We start from the raw sequence: 12,346 nt of genomic DNA on the forward strand, positions 1-12,346 counted from the left end.
CTGATATGTGGCACTGATGGGCACTGGCAGGTGGAATTGATGAGCACTGACAGCTGGCATTGATGGGCATTGACAGGTGGCACTGCTGGGGCTACACTGATCATCAGGGCACACTGATCATCAGTGCCCTGATGATCAGTGTACATGTCCCCTCTGAGGAATGCCGATTACCGGCTCTCCGCTCCTCTCCTCTGTCAGCGTGACAGCTTGTGAAGAGAGAAATGCAGATAACCGCCATTTCCCTATTTACATGTGATCAGCTGTGTTTGGATACAGCTGATCACATGACCGAGCCGACATCTTCGGCTCTTTCCGTGATCGGTGATCTGCTGTGTCCGAGGGACACAGCGCACCACCAATCTGCGCACCCCTGGAGCCACGCATGCGCGGTTAGAGTGGGAGGACATCATATGACATCCTCCCAGAATGAGAGAACCGCCTTGCGCCTGTGATTTCCTTATATGGCGGGCGGGGGGGCGGTTAAACGGGTGCAAAAAAACACAAAAACAGCTCAAGCAGCGAAAAGGTTCAAATCTATCTCCTGTTTTACCGATAACTGACTTTCCCCTTTTCCCTCCATATTTCATTTCCTCCAGATGTCCCGGTTAATAGGAACAATGAAGAACAAAGCGGTGTTCTCTCTCCGAATGGTGAAATCAAGGCTGAGGACCTCATGGCTCGTTCTTCAGAAGGTAGCCCCATCGCTCCAAATCTCCATCAGAGCCTTCCCTGTGAGCATGCCTCATCCGATCCTCCTACACTCCGGGTTTATGTTCCTGATCACGGAGCCGCTGCCACCCATCCTACGGCTCCCACAATGGGCGAAGGTCTCTCGTCTTCTGGTCTTGGTGGGTGGCTTACTTCGAGAGAAGAAGAAATGGTCTCTCTTCAGGCCAGTTACGTGGAGGACAAACCAAACACACGCAACAAATATCAGAAACGTTTTTTCTGCAAACCGGAACTTCTCCGACACGACCGGGTCTACAGGGTGGAGAAGTTGTATTCCTGCTCCAAGTGCGGTAAAAGCTTCAACCGCAAATCGATGCTCGTCATCCACAAAAGGACTCACACCAACCAGAAGTCGTATTCGTGCTCGGTGTGCGGGAAAGTCTTTCCCCAGCAATCGGATGTTGTCCGGCATGAGAAGGTCCACTCAGGGGTGAAGCCATATCCATGTTCGGTATGCGGGAAGCCTTTCTCACAGAAATCAGATCTTGTGAAACATCAGACGGTTCATACGAGAGAGAAGCCGTATTCCTGCCCCAAGTGCGGGAAGTGTTTTTCCCATAATTCCTCCCTTAGCAGACACAAGAGGCTGCATACGGGGGAGAAGCCGTATTCCTGTAATGAGTGCGGGAAGTGCTTCCCTCGCAAACCAGATCTGGACAAACATGAATTGGTTCACACCAGGCAGAAGTCACATTCATGTTCCAAGTGCGAGAAATGTTTTTCACACAAATGGAATCTTATCCGGCATGAAAAGGTTCACGGGGAGGACAAGTCCTATCCGTGTCCCGTGTGCAGGAAAACCTTTACCCGCAAATCCAACCTCATCATACACAAAGAGGTCCACATGAGAGAAAAGCTCTTTTGGTGTTCGGTGTGCGGGAAATGTTTTTCTCAGCAAGCAGATCTTTTCAAGCATGAGGCAGTCCACACGGTGGTAAAGCCACATTCGTGTCCGGAATGTGGAAAATATTTTATCCAAAATCGGATCTGGTGAAACATCAGGTGGTCCATACTGGAGAGAAGGCTTTCTCCTGCTCCAGTTGCGGTCGATGTTTTTCCCATAGATCCTCCCTTACTAGACACGAGAGGCTCCACACGGAGGAGAAGAAGTCACATTTCTGTAACCAGTGTGGGAAAAGCTTTTCTCGCCAATCGGATCTCACCAAACATGAACCGGTTCACACGGGGGAGAAGTCCTATTCCTGTACTGAATGTGGACAATGCTTTCTCCGTAAATCAGATCTTGTAGAACACGTAGCGGTTCACCCGGGCGAGTTGTATTCATGTTCTGAATGCGGGCAGAATTTTCCCAGCAAGTTGGATCTTATTGAGCATGAGAGAGTTCACTTGGGGGGAGGGGATGTATTCCTTATCCAAGTGCGGGAAACTTTTTCTCCAGAAGTCCCATCCACTCAGACATGAGTCGAAATCCTGTTTCCAATGTGGAAAGAGTTGAGACAGATTTTATAGCACAAGAAGCGGTTCGGAGACGTCAGAATAATGTTCCAGGAATTTAGTTTTTTTCAGAAACGTGAAAAGGATTCACATGTTAGTTGAGTCGTATTTGCATTCCAAACGTGGGCAATGTTTTTTCCCTCATCGAACGCCCAGCCGTTCAGACGTTTTATGCGTTTCTCTAATATGGGCCATGTTTTTCCTTCAAGTTGGGTCTTATTGGACATGAGAGAGCTCATATGGGTGGAGGAGACATAGTGCTTGACCAAGAAGTCCCATCAACGTGAGAAATGAGAGTTCACGTTGGGGGGAAATGTCAAAATTCTGTCCTAATGTGGAAAACATTTTTTACAGAAAAGCTGATTTTATTGCACATGAAGCGGTTCAGAGACGTCTAATTTATGTTCCAGGTGTGGGATTATTTTTTTTTTTTTTTTTTTCTGGAAGTCAACGCTCCTGAAACGTGAAAAGACTTCGCCCGGGGCTGAATTGTATTTGTGTTCCAAACCTTGGCAATGGTAACCAATAAAACCAAACTTTATTGATCATCTAGCTCTTCAGAAATTGTATTCATTTTCCAAATTTGGGCAACATTATTTCATAGAAGTTGGATCTTATTGGATATGCAAGAGTTCACATGGGGGGAGGAGATGTATTCCTTGACCAAATCTCAGAAGTCCCATCAACATGAGAAACGAGAGAGTTCAAGTCAAAATGCTGTCCTAATGAGGAAATGACAGGAGAAAAAGTCAAAATCCTGTTTCCAATGTGGAAAGAGTTGAGACAGATTTTATAGTCTCAAGTGGTTCGGAGATGTCAGAATAATGTTCCAGGAATTTTGTTTTTTTCAGAAACGTGAAGAGGATTCACATGTTGGTTGAGTTGTATTTGCGTTCCAAACGTGGGCAATGTTTTTCCCCTGAAGCGGAACTCATCGAACGCCCAACTGTTCAGAAGTTTTATGCATTCTCCTAATGTGGGCCATGTTTTTCCTTCAAGTTGGGTCTTATTGGACATGAGAGAGCTCATATGGGTGGAGGAGACATAGTCCTTGACCAAGAAGTCCCATCAACGTTAGAAACGAGAGGGTTCAAGTCAAAATGCTGTCCTAATGTGGAAAACATCTTATACAGAAAAGCTGATTTTATCGCACATGAAGCAGTTCAGAGACATCTAATTTATGTTCCAAGTGTGGGATTATTTTTTTCTGGAAGTCAACGTTCGTGAAACGTGAAAATACTTTACCCGGGGCTGAGTTGTATTTGTGTTCCAAACCTTCAATGGTAACCAATAAAACCAAACTTTATTGATCATCTGGCTCTTCAGAAATTGTATTCATTTTCCAAATTTAGACAACATTATATCATAGAAGTTGGATCTTAATGGATATGAGAGAGTTCACATGGGGGGAGGAGATATATTCCTTGACCAAATCTCCAGAAGTCCCATCAACATGAGAAACGAGAGAGTTCAAGTCAAAATGCTGTTCTAATTTGGAAATGACAGGAGAAAAAGTCAAAATCCTGTTTCCAATGTTGAAAGAGTTAAGGCAGATTTTATAGCACAAGAAGCGGTTCAGAGATGTCAGAATAATGTTCCAGGAATTTAGTTTTTTTCAGAAGCATGAAAAGGATTCACATGTTGGTTGAGTCGTATTTGCGTTCCAAACGTGGGCAGTGTTTATCCCCTGAAGCGGAACTCACCGAACGCCCAGCCATTCAGACGTTTTATGCATTCTCCTAATGTGGGCCATGTTTTTCCTCCAAGTTGGGTCTTATTGGACATGAGAGAGCTCACATGGGTGGAGGAGACATAGTGCTTGACCAAATCTCCAGAAGTCCCATCAGCGTGAGAAACGAGAGAGTTCTGTCCTAATGTGGAAAACATTTTTTACAGAAATTTAATTTTTATTGCACATGAAGCAATTTAGAGACGTCTATTTTATGTTCCAGGTGTGGGATTATTATTTAGTTTTTTTTAATGGAATTCAACGCTCGTGAAACGTGAAAAGACTTTACCCGGGGCTGAATTGTATTTGTGTTCCAAACCTTGGCAATGGTAACCAATAAAACCAAACTTTATTGATCCTCTAGCTCTTCAGAAATTGTATTCATTTTCCAAATTTGGGCAACATTCTTCATTGAAGTTGGATCTTAATGGATATGAGAGAGTTCACATGGGGGGAGGAGATGTATTCCTTGACCAAGAAGTCCCATCAATGTGAGAAACGAGAGGGTTCAAGTCAAAATGCTGTCCTAATGGGGAAAACATTTTTTACAGAAAAGCTGATTTTATTGCACATGAAGTGGTTCAGAGACATCTAATTTATGTTCCAGGTGTGGGATTATTATATTTTTTCTGGAAGTCAACGCTCGTGAAACGTGAAAAGACTTTACTCGGGGCTGAAATGTAGTTGTGTTCCAAACCTTGTCAATGGTAACCAATAAAACCAAACTTTATTGATCATCTAGCTCTTCAGAAATTTGTATTAATTTTCCAAATTTGGGCAACATTTTTCATAGAAGTTGGATCTTATTGGATATGAGAGAGTTCACATGGGGGGATGAGATGTATTCCTTATCCAACTGCGGGAAACGTTTTCTCCAAAAGTCTCATCCACTCAGAGATGAGAGGGGAAAAAGTCGAAATCCTGTTTCCAATGTGGAAAGAGTTAAGGCAGATTTTATAGCACAAGAAGCGGTTCGGAGATGTCAGAATAACGTTCCAGGAATTTAGTTTTTTTCAGAAATGTGAAAAGTATTCACATGTTGGTTGAGTCGTATTTGCGTTCCAAACGTGGGCAATGTTTTTCCCCTGAAGCGGAACTCATCGAACGCCCAGCTGTTCAGACGTTTTATGCATTCTCCTAATGTGGGCCATGTTTTTCCTTCACGTTGGGTCTTATTGGATATGAGAGAGCTCACATGGGTGGAGGAGACATAGTCCTTGACCAAATCTCCAGAAGTTCCATCAACGTGAGAAACGAGAGAGTTCACGTTGGGGGGAAAAGTCCAAATGCTGTCCTAATGTGGAAAACATTTTTTACAGAAAAGCTGATTTTATTGCACATGAAGCAGTTCAGAGACGTCTAATTTATGTTCCAAGTGTGGGATTATAATTTTTTTCTTTTGTATGGAAGTCATTGCTCATGAAATGTGAAAAGACTTTACCCGGGGCTGAACTGTATTTATGTTCCAAACCTTGGCAATGGTAACCAATAAAACCAAACTTTATTGATCATCTAGCTCTTCAGAAATTGTATTCATTTTCCAAATTTGGGCAACATTCTTCATTGAAGTTGGATCTTAATGGATATGAGAGAGTTCACATGGGGGGAGGAGATGTATTCCTTGACCAAGAAGTCCCATCAATGTGAGAAACGAGAGGGTTCAAGTCAAAATGCTGTCCTAATGGGGAAAACATTTTTTACAGAAAAGCTGATTTTATTGCACATGAAGTGGTTCAGAGACATCTAATTTATGTTCCAGGTGTGGGATTATTATATTTTTTCTGGAAGTCAACGCTCGTGAAACGTGAAAAGACTTTACTCGGGGCTGAAATGTAGTTGTGTTCCAAACCTTGGCAATGGTAACCAATAAAACCAAACTTTAATGATCATCTAGCTCTTCAGAAATTGTATTCATTTTCCAAATTTGGGCAATATTTTTCATAGAAGTTGGATCTTATTGGATATGAAAGAGTTCACATGGGTGGAAAAGACATATTCCTTGACCAGATCTCCAGAAGTCCCATCAACATGAGAAACGAGAGAGTTCAAGTCAAAATGCTGTCCTAATGTGGAAATGAGAGGAGAAAAAGTCGAAATCCTGTTTCCAATGTGGAAAAAGTTCAGGCAGATTTTATAGCATAAGAAGCGGTTCGGAGATGTCAGAATGTTCCAGGAATTTCGTTTTCTTCAGAAACGTGAAAAGGATTCACATGTTGGTTGAGTCGTATTTGTGTTCCAAATGTGGGCAATTATTTTTCCCTGAAGCAGAACTCATCGAACGCCCAACTGTTCAGACGTTTTATGCATTTCCCTAATGTGGGCCATGTTTTTCCTTCAAGTTGGGTCTTATTGGACATGAGAGAGCTCACATGGGTGGAAGAGACATATTCCTTGACCAAGAAGTCCCATCAATGTGAGAAACGAGAGGGTTCAAGTCAAAATGCTGTCCTAATGGGGAAAACATTTTTTATAGAAAAGCTGATTTTTTTGCACATGAAGCGGTTCAGAGATGTCTAATTTATGTTCCAAGTGTGGGATTATTTTTTTTTTTTTTTAATGGAATTCAACGCTCGTGATACGTGAAAAGACTTTACCCGGGGCTGAATTGTATTTGTGTTCCAAACCTTGGCAATGGTAACCAATAAAACCAAACTTTATTGATCATCTAGCTCTTCAGAAATTGTATTCATTTTCCAAATTTGGGCAACATTCTTCATTGAAGTTGGATCTTAATGGATATGAGAGAGTTCACATGGGGGAGGAGATGTATTCCTTGACCAAGAAGTCCCATCAATGTGAGAAACGAGAGGGTTCAAGTCAAAATGCTGTCCTAATGGGGAAAACATTTTTTACAGAAAAGCTGATTTTATTGCACATGAAGCGGTTCAGAGACATCTAATTTATGTTCCAGGTGTGGGATTATTATATTTTTTCTGGAAGTCAACGCTCGTGAAACGTGAAAAGACTTTGCCCGGGGCTGAATTGTATTTGTGTTACAAACCTTGGCAATGGTAACCAATAAAACCAAACTTTATTGATCATCTAGCTCTTCAGAAATTGTATTCATTTTCCATATTTGGGCAACATTTTTCATTGAAGTTGGGTCTTATTGGACATGAGAGAGTTCACATGGGGGGATGAGATGTATTCTTTATCAAAGTGTGGGAAACGTTTTCTCCAGAAGTTCCATCAACTCAGACAGAGTCCACACGGGGGTGGAAAGTCAAAATCGTGTTCCCAGTGTGGAAAAGGTTTTTACAGTAAGGCAGATTTTATTACACACAAAGCAGTTCGGAGATGTCAAATTTATGTTTTTTTTCCCTAAAAAAATGGCAGTTGAGTTTTATTAGTTTTCTGCACATGGGCAATGTGGATCTCATCAAATGCCCAGCTGTTGTATTCATTTTCCTATTGTGGGCAATGTTTTTCCTTCAAGGTGGATCTGAGTTTACAGTGCCTTAAACAAGTATTCGTACCCCTTGAAATTTACCACAAAAATGTCTTCCACATTAAAAACAGGATTTCGACTTTTCCCCCAATGTGTGTGACTTCATGAGAGTCGACGTCCAGAAAAGAAACATTTCCCGCACCCAGAATACAAATATGACTTCTTTGAATTGCTTTGTGTGCAATAAGATCTACTTTGCTGGAACAACTTTTTCTATATTGGAAATAGAATTTTGACTTTTATCCCCATATCTCTCATGTTCATTTGATGGGACTTCTGAAGAAAACTTTTCCCACAGTTGGATAAAGAATATATCTCCACCCCCTGTATACAGTGCCTTGAAAAAGTCTTCACACCCCTTGAGCTTTCCCACATGTTGTCATGATACAACCAAAAACGTCAATGTATTTTATTGGGTTTTTATGTGATAGACCAACACAAATCCGGGATGTCTAATTTATGTTCCAGGTGCAGACATTTTTTTTTTGGAAGTCAACTCTCATGAAACGTGAAAAGACTTTAAACAGGGCTGAGCTGTATTTGTGCTCCAAACCTTGGCAGTATTTTTCCCAGAGACCACATTTTATTGATCACCTAGCTGTTCGGAAATTGTATTCATTTTCTGAGTTTGGGCAACATTTTTCCTTGAAGTTGGATCTTGTTGAGCATAAGAGAGTTCCAAGTGTGGGAAAAGTTTTCTCCAGAAGTTCCATCAAATCAGGCGTGAAGGAACTCACACTGGGGGCAAAGTGTACAGTAAATCCTCTTCCCAATGTAACGTTTTTCCAGCAAATCAAGATCTTATCTCACACAGCAGTTCTGTGAAGTCAAATTTATATTACAGGTGTGGGAAGTGTTTTATTTTTTGTGGAAGTCGACTCTCATTTAATGACTTCCCATGGAGGTTGAGTCATATTTGTGTTCTGGACATGGTCAATGGTTTTCCCATGAAGAAGATCTCATCAAACATCTAGCTGTTCACAAGTTGTATTCATTTTCCCATTTCTGTGGGCAACATTTTTCCTTCAAGTTGGATGTTATTGGGGATATAGGAGTTCTCACTGGTGGTAAGAGACGTCTCTTGGCCCCCATGTGAACTCCCTCATGTTCAATAAGATCGAAGTGTGGGAAACGTTTTCTCCAGAAGTTCTATCAACTCACACTGAAGGAACTCACACTGGGGAAAAGTCAAAATCCTGTTCCCAATGTAGTGAAAGGTTTTACGGCAATTCAGGTCTTCTCACACAAAACAGTTCTGTGAAGTCAAATGCTATGGGGTATGGTGGTGATCAGGACTCTGGTATGGGGTATGGCGGTGATCAGGACGCTGGTATGGGGTATGGTGGTGATCAGGACTCTGGTATGGGGTATGGCGGTGATCAGGATGCTGGTATGGGGTATGGTGGTGATCAGGATGCTGGTATGGGGTATGGTGGTGATCAGGATGCTGGCATGGGGTATGGTGGTGATCAGGACGCTGGTATGGGGTATGGCATTGATCAGGACACTGGTATGGTGTATGGAGGTGATCAGGACTCTGGTATGGGGTATGGCGGTGATCAGGACTCTGATCAGGGTGCAGGTATGGGGTATGGCGGTGATCAGGGTGCTGGTATGGGGTATGGCATTGATCAGGACGCTGGTATGGTGTATGGAGGTGATCAGGACTCTGGTATGGGGTATGGCGGTGATCAGGACTCTGATCAGGGTGCAGGTATGGGGTATGGCGGTGATCAGGGTGCTGGTATGGGGTATGGCAGTGATCAGGATGCTGGTATGGGGTCTGGCGGTGATCAGGACGCTGGTATGGGGTATGGCGGTGATCAGGACGCTGGTATGGGGTATGGCGGTGATCAGGACGCTGGTATGGGGTCTGGCGGTGATCAGGACGCTGGTATGGGGTATGGCGGTGATCAGGATGCTGGTATGGGGTATGGCGGTGATCAGGACTCTGGTATGGGGTATGGCGGTGATCAGGACTCTGGTATGGGGTATGGCGGTGATCAGGACTCTGGTATGGGGTATGGCGGTGATCAGGACTCTGGTATGGGGTATGGTGGTTATCAGGACTCTGGTATGCGGTTTGGCGGTGATCAGAACTCTGGTATGGGGTATGGCGGTGATCAGGATGCTGGTATGGGGTCTGGCGGTGATCAGGACGCTGGTATGGGGTATGGCGGTGATCAGGACGCTGGTATGGGGTATGGCGGTGATCAGGACTCTGGTATGGGGTATGGCGGTGATCAGGACGCTGGTATGGAGGTGATCAGGACACTGGTATGGGGTATGGAGGTGATCAGGACGCTGGTATGGGGTATGGGGGTGATCAGGACGCTGGTATGGGGTATGGAGGTGATCAGGACGCTGGTATGGGGTATGGGGGTGATCAGGACGCTGGTATGGGGTATGGCGGTGATCAGGACTCTGGTATGGGGTATGGTGGTGATCAGGACGCTGGTATGGGGTATGGAGGTGATCAGGACGCTGGTATGGGGTATGGCGGTGATCAGGACGCTGGTATGGGGTATGGCGGTGATCAAGCTGTTGGTATGGAGTATGGCGGTGATCAGGACGCTGGTATGGGGTATGGGGGTGATCAGGACGCTGGTATGGGGTATGGGGGTGATCAGGACGCTGGTGTTGTGTATGGCAGGGAATAGGGCGTGGGTGTGGCAGTGATCAGGACATTAGTATGGTGTATGCGTATGTTTTGTGCATATGTTCTCCCTGTGCCTGCGTGGGTTTCCTCCGGGTTCTCCAGTTTCCTCCCACATCCAAAGACATGCTGGGAGGTGAATTGGCTCCTGTCTAAATTGGCCCTAGTATGTATGAATGTGAGTTATGGACCTTAGATTGTACGCTCCTCGGGGGCGGGGACTGATGTGAATGTACAATATATATGTGTAAAGCGCTGCGTACATTGATGGCGATATATAAGTACCTTCGATAAATGATTTCTGATGTATACATTGGGGCAGTGACCCGGGACACTGGAGTGGCTAGCACAGCGGTCTGTGAGTGTAAAAGCAGCCTGACCCTCACACACGGCAGGATCGCGACTCACACTGAGAGCAGAGAGAAGCCATCTTTACGTTCACTTTCCATTGTTTACTATGTGAGTGCTGTGATTGGTCACAGCAGCCACATGGTATAACACCACGTGATCGCCTGGACTCAGCAGTAACGTGACCCGGTACCGTGATCTGCTGTGTCCCGGCGATATAGCGATCATTGGGCCCCCAGGAGCCGCTGATGTACAGGTATGTTAACCCGCATCGGCAAAGCTTCCCATCCGCCATCTATATGCAGTGGGAGGACGGGAAGAGGTTAACTGGGTGTGGTTTAATAACCGTGGGGCCTACTTTACACTGGGTCAAGAGGGCCATCCCTGGTGTGCCCTGCAGGTCACCATAACAGGCAAGGGCCAATGAGCCACATCCTTGCCCCACCATATTGGGGGGGGGGGGGACAGGGAAGACTACAAAATATCAGCATGTGACATCATCAATCCCCCTCCCCCCCAGACCCAGCGGGCAGCACCTGCTCCAGGCCGGGGGACCACATTGTTAATAGTGGAAATAAATCAAGGACCAAATTGGGGGAATTTTTTTTTCTCCCAGGGACAACCCTTTAAAATCAGGGACTGTCTCCAGAAACCAGGGACGTCTGGTCACCCTAGTCCAGGGCTTGACAAATTTTGCTTTCAATCTAGGAGCCAGCTAAAAAAGTTAGGATCCAGTTTTTTTTTTGACTGGCAGGGCTTTTTTTTCGGCAACAGAGATGACCATTCACATCAGTCCCCGCCCCCGAGGAGCGTACAATCTAAGGTCCCTAACTCACATCCATACACACACATTGTTTTCAGGAATTCTAAAGTCATGGGATACAGTAAAATAGGTTAAGATCGCATGTGGATGTCCTTCCAGGATTTAAGATGGAGTCCAGAGCCGCGGGTTATGGGCAGGTTGTTGTATAAAAGGAAGTCAGGTGGCGTCTGACGCCTACTATGAGGAAGTCGATCTAACGATGAAACGCGCCAGGCGCAACTGGAAGTGCCGCGACGGCCATATTGAGTATTGGGAAAATCAAGCTGCTTGTATTACAAACACAAGTAAGTACAATTTTGATACTATTAACCCCTCCCAGTCTGGACACTTTCCCCCCCTTCCAGTCCGGACACTTTCCCCCCCTTCCAGTCCGGACACTTTCCCCCCCTTCCAGTCCGGACACTTTCCCCCCCTTCCAGTCCGGACACTTTCCCCCCCTTCCAGTCCGGACACTCCCCCCCCTTCCAGTCCGGACACTTTCCCCCCCTTCCTGTCCGAACACTTTCCCCCCCTTCCAGTCCGGACACTTTCCCCCCCTTCCAGTCCGGACACTTTCCCCTCTTCCAGTCCAGAAACTCCCCCCCTTCCAGTCCGGACACTTTCCCCCCCTTCCAGTCCAGAAACTCCCCCCCTTCCAGTCCGGACACTTTCACCCTCTTCCAGTCCGGACACTTTCACCCCCTTCCAGTCCGGACGCTTTCCCCCCCTTCCAGTCCGGACACTTTCACCCCCCTTCCAGTCCGGACACTTTCACCCCCCTTCCAGTCCGGACACTTTCACCCCCTTCCAGTCCGGACACTTTCCCCCCCTTCCAGTCCGGACGCTTTCCCCCCCTTCCAGTCCGGACACTTTCCCCTCTTCCAGTCCAGAAACTCCCCCCCTTCCAGTCCGGACACTTTCCCCCCCTTCCAGTCCAGAAACTCCCCCCCTTCCAGTCCGGACGCTTTCCCCCCCTTCCAGTCCGGACGCTTTCCCCCCCTTCCAGTCCGGACACTTTCACCCCCCTTCCAGTCCGGACACTTTCACCCTCTTCCAGTCCGGACACTTTCCCCCCCTTCCAGTCCGGACGCTTTCCCCCCCTTCCAGTCCAGACGCTTTCCCCCCCTTCCAGTCCGGACACTTTCCCCCCCTTCCAGTCCGGACACTTTCCCCCCCTTC

At 45.8% G+C, this 12,346-nt stretch overlaps 1 pseudogene across 1 annotated transcript in view; it reads left to right on the forward strand.

Annotated features, from left to right (window-relative positions):
* The window catches only part of LOC149427432 (uncharacterized), a 34,676-nt pseudogene extending 30,022 nt beyond the window's left edge, over nt 1-4,654 (forward strand). Inside the window, exon 5 of the transcript XR_016311279.1 lies at nt 597-4,654. The product of XR_016311279.1 is annotated as an uncharacterized LOC149427432 (transcript). The remainder of the gene's footprint in view (nt 1-596) is intronic.
* The last annotated feature ends 7,692 nt before the right edge of the window (nt 4,655-12,346 follow it).

This window comes from Staurois parvus, unplaced genomic scaffold (assembly GCF_062004578.1).
Source record: "Staurois parvus isolate SC_StPar_1 unplaced genomic scaffold, SC_StPar_1.0 ptg003767l, whole genome shotgun sequence".
NCBI classification, from domain to species: Eukaryota; Metazoa; Chordata; class Amphibia; order Anura; family Ranidae; genus Staurois; species Staurois parvus.